Source organism: Chelonoidis abingdonii, chromosome 6 (genome assembly GCF_003597395.2).
Source record: "Chelonoidis abingdonii isolate Lonesome George chromosome 6, CheloAbing_2.0, whole genome shotgun sequence".
NCBI lineage: Eukaryota > Metazoa > Chordata > Testudines > Testudinidae > Chelonoidis > Chelonoidis abingdonii.
The window spans coordinates 72831024-72844317 of record NC_133774.1 but is presented as its reverse complement, the minus strand read 5'-3'; the positions used below and the strand labels follow the sequence as shown (position 1 = coordinate 72844317).

Below are 13294 nucleotides of genomic sequence, written 5' to 3'. Positions count from 1 at the left end.
ATTAATCTCCTTCCATCATATCAACAATTTCTGCAAGAACTACTTTAACCTCCATAATATTGCCCATATTATCTAGGATGCAGTGGATAGGGCATGGGATTGGGAGTCAGACCTAAATTTTATTGTTGGCTCTGATGCTGACCTGATGTGTGATCTCAATCATTTCATCTTTCTCTCTGTTTCTCAGTCTATAAAACAGGTATAATGATACTTATCTCCCCTTGTTAAACACTTTGGGATCTACGGATGAAGCACTAAGAACATATTATTACTGTTCTCCATCTGCTCACTATTATTCATGCCTTCATTCTCTCCACTTTAGATCAGCAGATTTTTTTCCCAGCTCTTCTCTTGCTTTTGCTATCTACTTTTAGATTCTACACCCAACTTGTCACTCAAGTCATTTTATAACCACACTATTCCCTTATGTTGTATCTGTGTACAATTAACAAAACAGTACAGGGTGATTTTATATGAAAGATAGCATACAAACTAAACAGTGACTAACACCGCAGCTCTCTTTCCATCAAACTGTCATCTCTCTGGAAATTCTCCATTTTACTGTAGAATTCTCCTAGCAACATAAAACCACTACAGTGTTCCTTCTGACAATCTACTTCCATGCAGAATGACCACTTCGCATAATTCAGACAGCTAAACAAAAGTCTTCAAAAGTCAGATTTTTTTGTCCAGTACTAAACTGAAGATTCTTCCGCAGCAATGATTCAGATGTATACAGCATTAGATCTGAATAAGGACTTCTACAATTGTCAATATAGAATAGTAAAAGAATGGTCAAGGAACTCAGAGGGTTTTTTAGATTGAAACCCTAATAGAGAGAGACAAAAATAACTGACTTATATGAAATCAATTCTTTTTTTGTTGGAAATCAAGTAACAAGTTCAATATATTGTAATCTGAATAGGTTCTGCTTAAGCAGGCTAGTCATGACAGTCTGGGATAAACCCGCAACTCTGAATTTTGGCTTCATAAAAATATTTCTTTAAACATCTTTAGTGATTTATCAGCCTAAACAACTACTTTTGTTACCAATAGCTTCATATTTTTGAATGGAACATGTTGAGAATATATAACTCGTGGCCTTGTCAGAATCCAGAGGCAACAAAATGTTATAGAACGTCAAATTAAAAATCTAAACAATTTGTTTATTTTAAAATATTAAATTCCACATACTGACATTACAGGTGGAGTAGTAATGATGCCTATAGTTAAGGGTGGCCAACACTTTCCATTGTAACCCTTTGCTTTCAGTTACTTATAACTTTGATGAATTAACTATTCAGGTTGAAATTTTTTTATTTGGGTTGAATTTTGAGAAAATTTGAACTAAAACTGTACAGCTATTTCAGAGAACAAGATTCGTAAAAGATAGATAGTTTTTTCTAAATTAAAGAAATGTGTAGAGCTCTAAATCCTCCAAGATTTGGAGTAGAAAACAAATTTGACAGACAGATACTACTGAGCAGGGCTGGCTCTAGGTTTTTTGCCACCCCAAGCAAAAACAAAAAACAAACAAACAAAAACCTCTGAGAGCGCAACAGCCGAATCAAAAACAAAACAAAACCACACCTCTGAGAGCGCCCGGAATGCCTCCCCTGAAATTGTGCCACCTCAAGCACGTGCTGGTTTGCTGGTGCCTAAAGCTGGTCCTGTCCCTGAGGTCACAGCAGTACCTTTCACTGTCCCCCAGAAAATCTGACCAGATTGTAAAGGACAACAACTTGTTAAAGGCTCTTTTAATTTTAATTCCAAATGCACAGCCCCTTCTCCCAGGTCCTGTTAAACCTTCTGTTTCCTCTATATATGACAAGCATGAGCTAGATTTCCAGAAGAAATATAGGCAAAACAGATCAAGCCACCTTCTCTTCCTCTGCCATCCATCAAAACACCCTATAGTCATAGAATATCAGGGTTGGACGGGACCTCAGGAGGTCATCTAGTCCAACCCCCTGCTCAAAGCAGGACCAATCACCAATTAAATCATCCCAGCCAGGGCTTTGTCAAGCCTGACCTTAAAAACCTCTAAGGAAGGAGATTCCACTATCTCTCTAGGTAATCCATTCCAGTGCCTCACCACCCTCTTAGTGAAAAAGTTTTTCCTAATATCCAACCTAAACCTCTCCCACTGCAACTTGAGACCATTACTACTTGTTCTGTCATCTGCTACCACTGAGAACAGTCCAGACCTCTTTGGAATCCCCTTTCAGGTAGTTGAAAGCAGCTATCAAATCCCCCCTCATTCTTCTCTTCTGCAGACTAAATAATCCCAGTTCCCTCAGCCTCTCCTCATAAGTCATATGCTCCAGCCCCCTAATCATTTACAGTTCAAGGGAAGGATCACTGGGTTAAGAGTCAGAAGACTACCCATATAGTTCTAGTCTCATCTCTTTCACAGACTAGCATTATCAAAGAGGCAAGGAAGTATTCCTTAATCTCACATATGACATAACAGATTATTTTTGGTAGAACTGGGATTTGAACTCAGGCCTCTAGTATGGTGACCAAATTATGGTGGACCCAAGCCTCAATCACTTAGCTACATTGCCTCTCAAACTGAATATGCCAAGATCATGCAGCTTCGCTAAGGTGTCTGTAAAATGGGACTAGTACTGCATGCCTAGTAGAGGAGGTGGGATCTGATAAGTGTCAGGTGATGGAATTGCTTTGTTTTTTCTGTTTTCTTTTATTAAAAACTATTACATTACAAACAAAAGCCTCTTTAAATGTCATATGAATTGAAAGAAAGTAATTACATGATCCCATGCAACTTCTTGCATGGGATATGTGCAATATAGAAGAAGAGCGATATAATATAATATAATATATACAATACTGTATATAGGTACACAAGAACAGAGTATGGTCAAATCTACCTTAATAAGGGAGTTAAAATCTGTAACCATTTTTCACATGAATGAAAAATATGGCAACGAGGGTCAGTACTCTCTCTATATATAAGACCACGTATTTAAAAAAATAAATTTATTAGACTACCTTCCTAGAAGTTTAAAAATTAAGTATTGCCCCTATATTGTCCTTTTCTCTTTAGCACATAACCATTCTTTACATTTTCTTCCAAAGGTGCTAAAATGAATACAACTGATTTTGTTTAGTATGTTCATTGGACAGTCCTGAGAGTAGTATTTGTTCAGTTAAGAGAATTAGGGAAAATATTTTACATCAATGATGCTACTACTACAGAAAGTCTTCAAAAAGCAGTAAGATTTGAAAATTTACTAAAACAGAAATTTGTAGAACACATCCTTTTAACTATTTTAAAGTTCATACTAAGTAATTGGTTTGATGGCATGCATTACTAATAAGTACAAGCACTAAACTTTATCTTTGAAAAAATATTGTTCTCAAATGTACTACTTGTAAAAAGTCCCTTACTGTAAATAAAAATAAGATGTCAGGTTTCCTTCATGATCAAATTACCACATTGGAGAGAACAGTATGTTTCTTTATATCATATTGCCAACATGCACCAGTCCTGACCTGGAGTGACCACCTCCAGAGCTGTGAGAGGATTATTCAGTTTTCAAAGTCCAGGAAAAATCAAGGCTTTTAAAACTGACACATGGAATCTCACATTTTTCCCCAGTTACCACGTGAGAAAAATTCTAAGTAACGTCTGGGGTGGTCAATGCTCATGAGAAGATAAGATTTTATTTATAATATAATGTCTGCTCCAAACCTTATCTCCTATTTGTGTAATTTGGTAGAAAATCTCTACAAAACAAAAATGAATAAAGTCCTGCTTAACATCTCTGTGTATTGATAATCTACAAGTTTCTATTTTCTGATATAACAACAAATGAGATCATTAGGTATTAAAATTCAAATTTGTTTGTTTCCCTAGGCAGGTATATTTGTAGGCCCCCTTTTTTTTTTTTTTTTTTTTGGGTAAACACACACCACAGGGGTATTTTTCCTCATTCACTCACTCCTGTCTTCTTTATGTAGCTTATGTCATGTCCACTTAACCATTTCCATGCAAATGACTCTCCTGTGTCTTCCTTTCCTTTTCTTTGCACTCCACAGGCTAGTTTCACTTTGCGAATGTGTGTTTCACAACAGATCAGACCTCTGGCTGGAGAGTTAGGTAAGCAGCAAGAGGTGGCACAGAAGGAACAGAAAAGGTAAGAACACAAATAGGAATTGGAATAATATCACGAGTTGTAAATGAATTTTTAAAAATTCTTTCTATGAAAAAAAAAAAAAGGCCAACAGGAGGAATGAACAAAACACAAGAGACCAAAAGGGAGAGATTGCTACTACGTAAACATTTGTATCGTGGTTGTGACAAAAGATATGCACCATTGTAGAAGGGTCTTGAGGAAGGATTTGAAGAAAGAGAACACGGCTAATTTAATTACTGTTTTTGGAGGTGTTTTGTAAGTAAGCAGTGTACGGAAGAAGGCACAAAAATGCATCTCAGAGACATAAAGCAGCAAGCAGATGAGGGCACCAGTTCAGAAAGTTAGGAGAGTAGGGAGCAACTTGATAAGATACAACAGCAAATAGAGAGGGCCAGAAATGCAAGAAAACAAGGCAAGAAAACACATTTTGAAATTTGATGTGGTGGGAAAAAGGAGAAGCCAATGGAGGGATTCAATTATCAGAACGATGCACTAAGACAGGGGTAGGCAACCTACGGCGTGGGTGCTGAAGGTGGCAGGCTAGCTGATTTTCAGTGGCACTCACACTGCCCGGGTCCTGGCCACCAGTTCAGGAGGCTCTGCATTTTAATTTAATTTTAAATGAAGCTTCTTAAACATTTTAAAACCCTTATTCACTTTACATACAACAACAGTTTAGTTATATATTATAGATGTATAGAAAGGACCATCTAAAAATGTTAAAATGTATTACCGGCCCGTGAAACCTTAAATTAGAGTGAATAAATGAAGACTCGGCACAGCACTGCTGAAAGGCTGCTGACCCCTGCACTAAGATGATGACCTTGGCAGGTATATTTTGAATGGAGTGGACGTGGGCTGCAATGCAGGTATCAAGGAAACTAAAGAGACAGTGGTTGTAATATTAAAGACAGGATCGAATAGGCCTGATGAAAGAGTTTCAGATGAGTGCACTGAGAGACTAGGTTGGAATTTAGTGATGTGGAGAAAGCAGCAGCAGCAAGACAGGGACACTGCCTAGATTTATGGGACAATATAGCAAGATGTAAAAATGGATACCCAGATTGTGAATTTAAGCGACAGCGAGGAGAGTGACATAGTCAACAGCGATAGAGAAATGAGACAGTTGGGAGGGCTTGGGAAAACACAATTCAGTTTTGTCCACGTTACACTTACGGTGGGACAACAAGAGAGATCAAACACACCACCTGAGATGCAGGATTTGAGAGAGACAGCCAGGTAAAAGTGGAGAGGTAGATTTAGAGTCATCTGCATAAAGGGACTAGTTGAAACCATGCAAGTGAATGAGACCATTAACAGGAAGGTTTGAGGGAGAAAAGGAGATCTAGGAAAGTGCACGTGGGATTGCCCACAGAAAGTGGAATTTGACACTGAAGGAATATTCAAAGAGGTAAGAGATCTAAAAAGTCAGTTATGAAAGCCAAGGAAGGACAAGATAGCAAGAAGGATCAGCAGTTTCAAAAGCAACAGAAAGGTAAACAAAAAGATGACAATGAAGTATAGGTTCTTATATTTGGCTAGTAAGAACTCAGAGACCTACATGCAAGCAATTTCACTAGAACAGAAAGGGTAGAAGCCAGATGATGAGATGAGATCCATAATGAAGTTGGAGAAACTTGAGGCAGCTTTCACAAAAAGTACATTTGATGAGCCTAAAGATGAAGGAAAGAGATAGGTCAGTATCTGAAAAAGGAGGGAACTGCAAAACAGTTTATTGAGAATGGAAGGATTATGGTATCCTTGTATTGTGATTGGTGCTGGCTAAAGGAGAATGAAAAAAAACCCATATGGGAAGTAAGGAAGAGAATAAGGGTAGAGGCAAGGGAAATCAGCAGCTGGAAGAGGATGGAGTCACCAGGACAGGTGGCAGGTATCCAGGAGAGCAGGAATCAGTGACAGAAGAGAAAAAGTGAAAGAGCTGAGGGTAGAGGAAGGTAAAGAAGGGGGGGGGGGAGAGAAAGAATGGGGAAAAGAAAGACTTTATCTGCAATTGTAGTGTTCCCAGAATTTTATTTCTGTTAAAGATTGTCCCCAGTTCTGTTAATTTGGAGATGGAGACGTTAAAACGGGAGAGGACAGTAGAATACTCTTAAGATTAAAGTCAAATTGTTCTTCGCTGATGGACATGTAAACATTTAAATATCTGCTTATTAAAATTATTTCCATGCTCTTGGTTTTCCCCTTGCATTTCAGGTCAAGGCTACATTTTGGAACATTACATTTCAAATGTCAAATATACATTAAGTATCCATCAAATAATATTAAACTGTCAAATACAACTTTCATATTAAAAGCAGTAAAAAGGGAAGACACTTGGATATAAAATTATTGAATAGTTGGGGTTTCCTTTAAGACTTAGATTTTTTTAATTAAGAGTTTATTATAAATTTTAAACTGTTTGTTCTGAGAAATAAGAAAACATTTGTCAACTGGTAAATACACAAGAGGAGGCAGGGAAATTACTATGTGCACAGTCAGTGTTAAGACACCAATATGTTTCTTTTAACCTAAAAAGCTGATTTTGGTATTTAAAGTTTGCAATAGAAAGAATTTTCACTGGGTCACAGTACTCCATTTTTCTCCCACAGTAGCTTCACGCAGTAAACATATCACTCTTTTTCTAAGTGCTTACTTAGCCCTCATCAACACAGTATCTATCGGGAGTGCCTCAAAAATATTTAAAAATAAAACAAACACAAGACAGGAGAAGTATTTTGATTACTTTTTGTTTGGCAGGGTATGCCTGTAGAACTTGCCAAAGTCCAAAAAATGAGTTTTACATTTACAGCTTGATCCTGTAAGATGCTAAGTCTCTCCTGAAAAATTACTGAACGCCCTTAACACTCACTGGATTTAGGCACTTTGATTTTAATGTACTGCATATTTCCTTCAGGGGTAAATCCCATATTCTAGGTCCAATCCCTGTAAAAATTCTGTCTTCTCAACTCACAAGCCTCCTCCCATTATTCAACAATTTCATTGCCCTGGTGAAAAATGCTGTCATAGCTATGGAGAAGATGTAACTGCTCAAGAAGCTAAGGCTAATTTCATGGAGGGCTTTGAGTATCAGGACACGTACCTTGAACTAGACTTCTTTGAGAAGTCTAACAATTGACTTCATTGGGTTTTGGATCAGGGCCTGGGTAGCCAGTCAGAAAGCAATATGCCAAGTGATCTATTAATAGGAAGTCAGGCTAATACAAAGATGTGTTGACGCAGTCCATACTAGCTGATGCTTTTTAATGGCATGTGGCTTCTTTCCTAGATAAAAGAGACTGCAACAATCAAGCTCGAAGTTCATGCATGCATACATAGATTAGTATGGCCTCTTACAGCAGAGAGACAAGTTCTCCAAAGTACTTCCCTCTTCCTATCTACTTCACCTTAGCCTTGTCTGGATTCAGATTTAGCCAGTTGCTCTTTATCCAGGTACTGATTTCAATTGGAAGCTAGAAGACAGTGCTCTGTTTATATCTAATGCAAAGGATATATACGGCTGGCACTGCACACTGTTTATCTCACCATTTGTCTCATTATGGTGAGGGGTCTGCACCTTAGCTGCAGAGTCCTCTGAGGACTATGCCTGTAATGACCCTCTGGATTTAGTGCAAGAGGACATATCTGAGCTATTTCAGGGTATATCAGTTTATCCCTGAAGACTACTGGATGCAGAACAGGAACATATGACTATCAGTGGTATCAAATGACAAAATAGTTCTGCAAGGTAAATAGAGATACTTCCATTGCATGTGGACGGGAGGTGGTCATTCACCAAAGCAACAAGTGCTGTGTTTGTTCTGTGCCTTGACCTGAAGCCTGAGAGAAGAATCCAGGATAATGGCAGCCGACAGGTGGCATTGGAGAGTGTCAATTAGCTTGCTTAAGATATATTTTCTTTTCTTTTTTGTTTAAACACTGAGCAGGAACTCATACAAGGTCTCTAACATCAACCAGTGCTTTTTTAAGAATTGTTTGGATTATTGGATTGTGGAGAGGGTCAGATTTCCCATATCAAAAGAGGTGCTGACAATCTCATTACTGGGTAGGAGGTCCTTTGTGTTCCCTTTTTTTTTCTTTTTTTTCTTCTTTTTTTTTTAAAAAAACAACATAGGAAGGCATGGGTCAGAGTTAGAGGTGGCAGCCTCGACTGCCACCAGCTTCTTTGACTACCACTTGTGAATGGACCAAATCCTTGGAAATAAAGAACTATGTTTCTGGTCTCAATCTTGGTCCCCCTACTCCATTCTTGGCAAACCATAAAATGAGATGACAATTCCTAACAGCAAGGGCTGCTACATTTGAGGTTTGAGTGGACAAGGCACGGAATCAGCTTATAGTCCAAAATTTTTTTCCAGGATACTGGTACTGCCCACATCAAAGACAGTACAGATGGAGATTTAGTCTTAATTCTGAATTCCCTTGCTTGTCATGGATAAGGGAATCTTATTTTAAAATCAGTTCTGGTCTTAAAAGAAGAAAGTACAGTTCTGATTCTTACAAAATATCACCTGTAGATCCTGAAATTAATCATATTACTAGCAAAAAGTAAAGTGGGAAAATTAAAAGTCATGAATTTGAACAAGTTATATATAAGCATGTTAACTTCAGCTTTCATTATTAGCCCAGGAAAAAAATATTCTCTGCTTTAGAATTTTGGATTGGGAAAGTTCCCTAGCTTGTTAGTCCCACTGCATTCAGTCCTTGAAAATAAGAAAATCTGCCCTTCAATGAGTCTACATTTAACACAAAGTAGTTCAGACATCATATGAATCAAACTATACTGGTCCAAGGGTGATTCACAAATATGTACACTCATTCTTAATCATCATTTTGGCTAAATTACTCATGGCTTATTAGCCTTCTCTATGTATGCCTTGTTATTTTTTATTTCTTGCAAACTTCTACTTATCTGACTTCTGAAAAATGACTATTATTTAAAAGTCCTAGGCATTAATATCTATAAAAGGCTCATTTGTAACTGAAAACATCAATTTCAGTCACAAACATTTACAAAATTGGACAATACAAAAACATTTTTTATTTTAAAATATCAAGTATTAAGGGTTAGAACTGTATCACCCTTAATCTTTTTTCACATTATGGTGATCCATTTGTATCATCTTCAACCAACACCTAAAGAGAATGGGAAACCATTAGTCTTCAAGGAAGTATGTTAGCATGTATTCACACACAATACTATGAATCTTAAAAAAATACAACCAGCTGGAAGTCTGAGCCTTTTTTAGCATTACAAGGTAGGTTAGATAATATCTTTTATTGGACCGACTTCCGTTGGTGAAAGAGAAACTCTTTTGAGCTTACGCAGAGTTCATCTTCAGTCTTTGACACTATTAATCTCCCAGTTTCCTGCCAGTATGACCTACTTAAAGCTATACCATCAAAGATGAAGAAGTTTAGTTTTCACTAAATTCATGAACAAGTAATGAAGCTAATTAATATTTTAATACAATTGAGTTGACGGAATATTTAATAGAAATATAAACCCCACAATAAGTAGTCATAGACCAAAGGGGTCAATTAGATCTACTTATTTTCCAGACTACACTGAATTATACTGAAGTTACACCATGAGTTATGAACCATGATTTTTGACTATAAACGTGAAGGTGTGCCTTGAATTTACACTTGTCCTATGAGCTTGCTCACAAAATGCATCCTTTTAGAAATATGATTCCCAGACATGATCCATCACTCCATGCAAGGAGTCATTATTTGTGGAATTGGGGCCTAAATTCAGTAACTGTCTTTTACTCATGATGCTACTAGAAACTGTCCTGCTGTAAGAAATAGAAACTACTTAGCCAGGTGTACAAAACAGCTCTTGTACAGTTTAAAAAAAAATTCAAGCAAGAAACATCTCCATAGTTTTGTATCTCTCAGGGGGAAAAGGGAAAGTGCCTTTGAATCATTAGGATTATGAGTGTCTTGAGACAGATTAAGAAACTAAAATTCACATTCAGTTTTGTACAAACACACACCTTCGGTACAGTGTTTAGCTTCTGATCCCAATTACACTACCGTTTTACAAATCCTCAGGTCATGTTTTAACATACTAACCCAACTAAAATATATCCCGTTATCAGATAGGAAGCCTGAGATCTATACTTAAGCTAATTTACAGTGTGTAGAAAATTAAGGTTTATAGTTTTTTTTTCAGATAGGGGTTCATTAAGCTAAAAAGCTTTCTATCAATCCCCATTACTACTATGCTTTCACTCTGTGTGTCATTCAGCGTTGGTGATAACCTTACATTTAACAAAAATAAAACTAAATTTATTGGCAGGCACTTTAGGAGGTTCGTAGGAGCCTCATTAAAAATATTTAAGAGTCCTGTTCCAACTAACTACTTTTAGTGTGTATATTATAGACAGTTTAAAAAGGAAAATTAAGTTCTTCATGAGACTCCCATTCCTCTGATGAAATAATCAGAAGTCTACAATTATTGGATTTGACAGAAAACTTCACTATTTATTCATATATTAAGAAGAACGAACATTAAGGGGCATTTTCAACCATGAAAACTGATTTAGAAACAAGTACCATCTCTGCTCATCGGGGGCAGGGCGGGGGGGAAATGCAATTCAAAATATAAAATTAAGGCATTCTAAAGCACACTAGCCACATATGCATAACAGAGTTTACTGAAAATATATCTATACAAACTGGAAGAGTACAAAATATACTTTTTACAAAAGTAATCTTTGAATGTATAAATACCCAAATTAAACACCACAAATTTTGTCTTCCTGATCCCTCAAGAAAAACAAGCTTCTGTTAATGAAAAATGCTGCCTATGGCTTATATTCAAGTCCAAAGATGACAGACAAATCAAATTAAAATTCAACTAATTTCAAACAGTAAATTTTAAATACTGATTTAAATTATTCAGCATCTTGTTCGCCTTCTAAAAAACTATTTTACATTTTTGCAAAGCTAAAAGTGATTTGGTTGCAGATGACCTAATTACTAGAATAAAAGCTGTGTCTGACAAAGAGAGAGAAAGGACCACTGCTTCATACATAATTTATTAAGATTTCCAAGAGTATTCAGGTTAAATTCACAGATCTGAGCATCTCATTGTAATGTTAAATAAATTTTTAACAAGTCCGTGTGTTTTGGTGTTCAAACATACACTTTATTTTTCATTTTTTTTTAAATCCCTCAACGTTTCTGCTGCTACTTGGGTTGCAATTGGCCACTGAACCTTATGCTTTAAATGCATTTTTGGGCGCAGCAGTGCAGCACCACCTCTCATCCCTCTGCAGCTTTCTCCTTTTTCAGCAGAGGAGCAAAAGCTGCTGCAGTCATCTGCAGAATAAGCCACCACCGCGTCCTGTCACTAACAAAGACACCGGTATCTGTAACACCCAAAGAGGTGGCTTTTGCAGTTTCACAACAGTATGCATACTGCCCAAAAGCAAAATTTTAACATTTAAAAAGTGCAAAAGAATGCCATACTTTGCAATACCTGCCTCATCCTTCCTCCAGAATGCCTTCATTGTGGAGCTGTTAGATTCACATCAAGCCATCTCCTTCCCTGCTTTGTGTCCCTTTCTCTGGTAGTCAGGGCTGCTGCGGCAGGAGGCAGGACGACGACTTCAATGGGCTCAAGCTCTCATTCCTCCTCGCAATGAATCTGCTACATTCTCTGTTGCCCTATGTCCGTTTCCTTAGATACTGTTTTTTCCTCTTTTCTATGTCAACAAACGTCTCTTAAAAATACCCTATTTTCTAGCTACAAAAGCCGCTTTCTTCTCCCTTCCCCAGCTCGCCGCCACCGCCTCCTCCTCGCCTGTCAAACACACTGATCAGAACCACAGGAAATCCATCCTGAGCTCCTCGCTGCAGCGGCGGGGATAAAACAGGCTCCTCTCCCTGCAGCAGCCCGCAAAAGGCGCAAGCACTGCCAACAGCAACAGACAGAGGCACTAACTATTACAGCCCAGCATGGCTGGGCCGGCGTGCGATGCCCTCCCAGTTTCACCTACCCCATCTCCGAAGTCGGCTGCGCCTCCATTCCGTCTCCAGCGCCCAGTCTCCGCCGGCACCCACTGGCTGCATTAGAGCCGGAGCCAATACAACCACATTGCAATCACGCGTGCGCCCAGCCCAGCCCAGCCCAGCCAATGGCCCAGCTCGCATTAGAGGATGCGATGCGCCCTGGTCCGCATCCAGAGGATTTAACAGCTGCTCCCCACCCCACTCCGGTCAGTTCGCCGTCTGACTGATCAGAGGGGACGGAAGGGGAGGGATTCTGTCAATGATCATCGCAAAGCACAGCTACAGAGAACGTGAAGAATGGGAGTGGGGAGAGTAAGTGGGAGGAGGAGGAGAGAAATACACCCCCCAAATAAAAATGCAAATCTTGCTCTATTTATTATTTGCCAAAACGATCCCAAACTATTACTTATCAGCACATAGAGCAGCAAATAGATGTTGCCAAAATTAATGTCAAGTATCTGGGGAGAAGAATCACTTTTCAGAGCAATGAAGGTGAATTTTGAGAGTTTGTCCATTCCCTATTACTGTCTATTATGTAAAATACACGGAGTTATTTAGCACAGCGATTTTGCTTTAAATTTACACTCCTAGATTAATCCAAATTAACTTTCAAGTGTAAACAACCACTAAAATACATAAACAATTTCAACAGTTCATCCTGAGAGGATGAACACTACTATTTTTGAAGAGGGAAAAGTATGGACTTGTCTACACAGGAAGTAAGTGCAGAATAAGGTAGGGTGCAAATTTAAAGTGCAAGAGCTATTCCTAAAGTGGACTATGCTAAACTACAAAAAAGGTAATGTGTGTGGAATAAGCATCCACAAGGGGTTTGTGTAGAATAGCTACTGTGCTAACCTAACATCCCTGTGTATTGAATATATTAGAACTTGTCTTCACTTGAACATGGATTAAGATAGTGTATGCATTTAAGTGCAGTAGCTGTTCCTGGATAACTCCATGTGTGGACACTTTCAAAAACGAGTTAGTGCCTTGTTCCTGTTAGTTTCTTATTCTGAAATAAGAGCACCATTCCATAATAAGCACGATCACATGTGGAATTAATCAGGAACAACTTCAAGCATAGA

At 38.1% G+C, this 13294-nt stretch overlaps 1 protein-coding gene across 4 annotated transcripts in view; it reads right to left on the bottom strand.

The window, feature by feature from the left end:
* APC (APC regulator of Wnt signaling pathway) overlaps positions 1-13294 on the bottom strand; it is a 196404-nt gene that overhangs the window by 162044 nt on the left and 21066 nt on the right. Inside the window, exon 1 of one of the 4 annotated variants that reach the window (XM_032768260.2) lies at positions 12194-12419. The exons of 2 other annotated variants lie outside the window; for them this stretch is intronic. The gene's annotated coding sequence lies outside the window, so the exon portion shown is untranslated. Of the gene's footprint in view, positions 1-11673; positions 12095-12193; positions 12420-13294 lie in introns of those variants that run through there. One more of the 4 variants, XM_032768263.2, reaches the window with a different exon arrangement.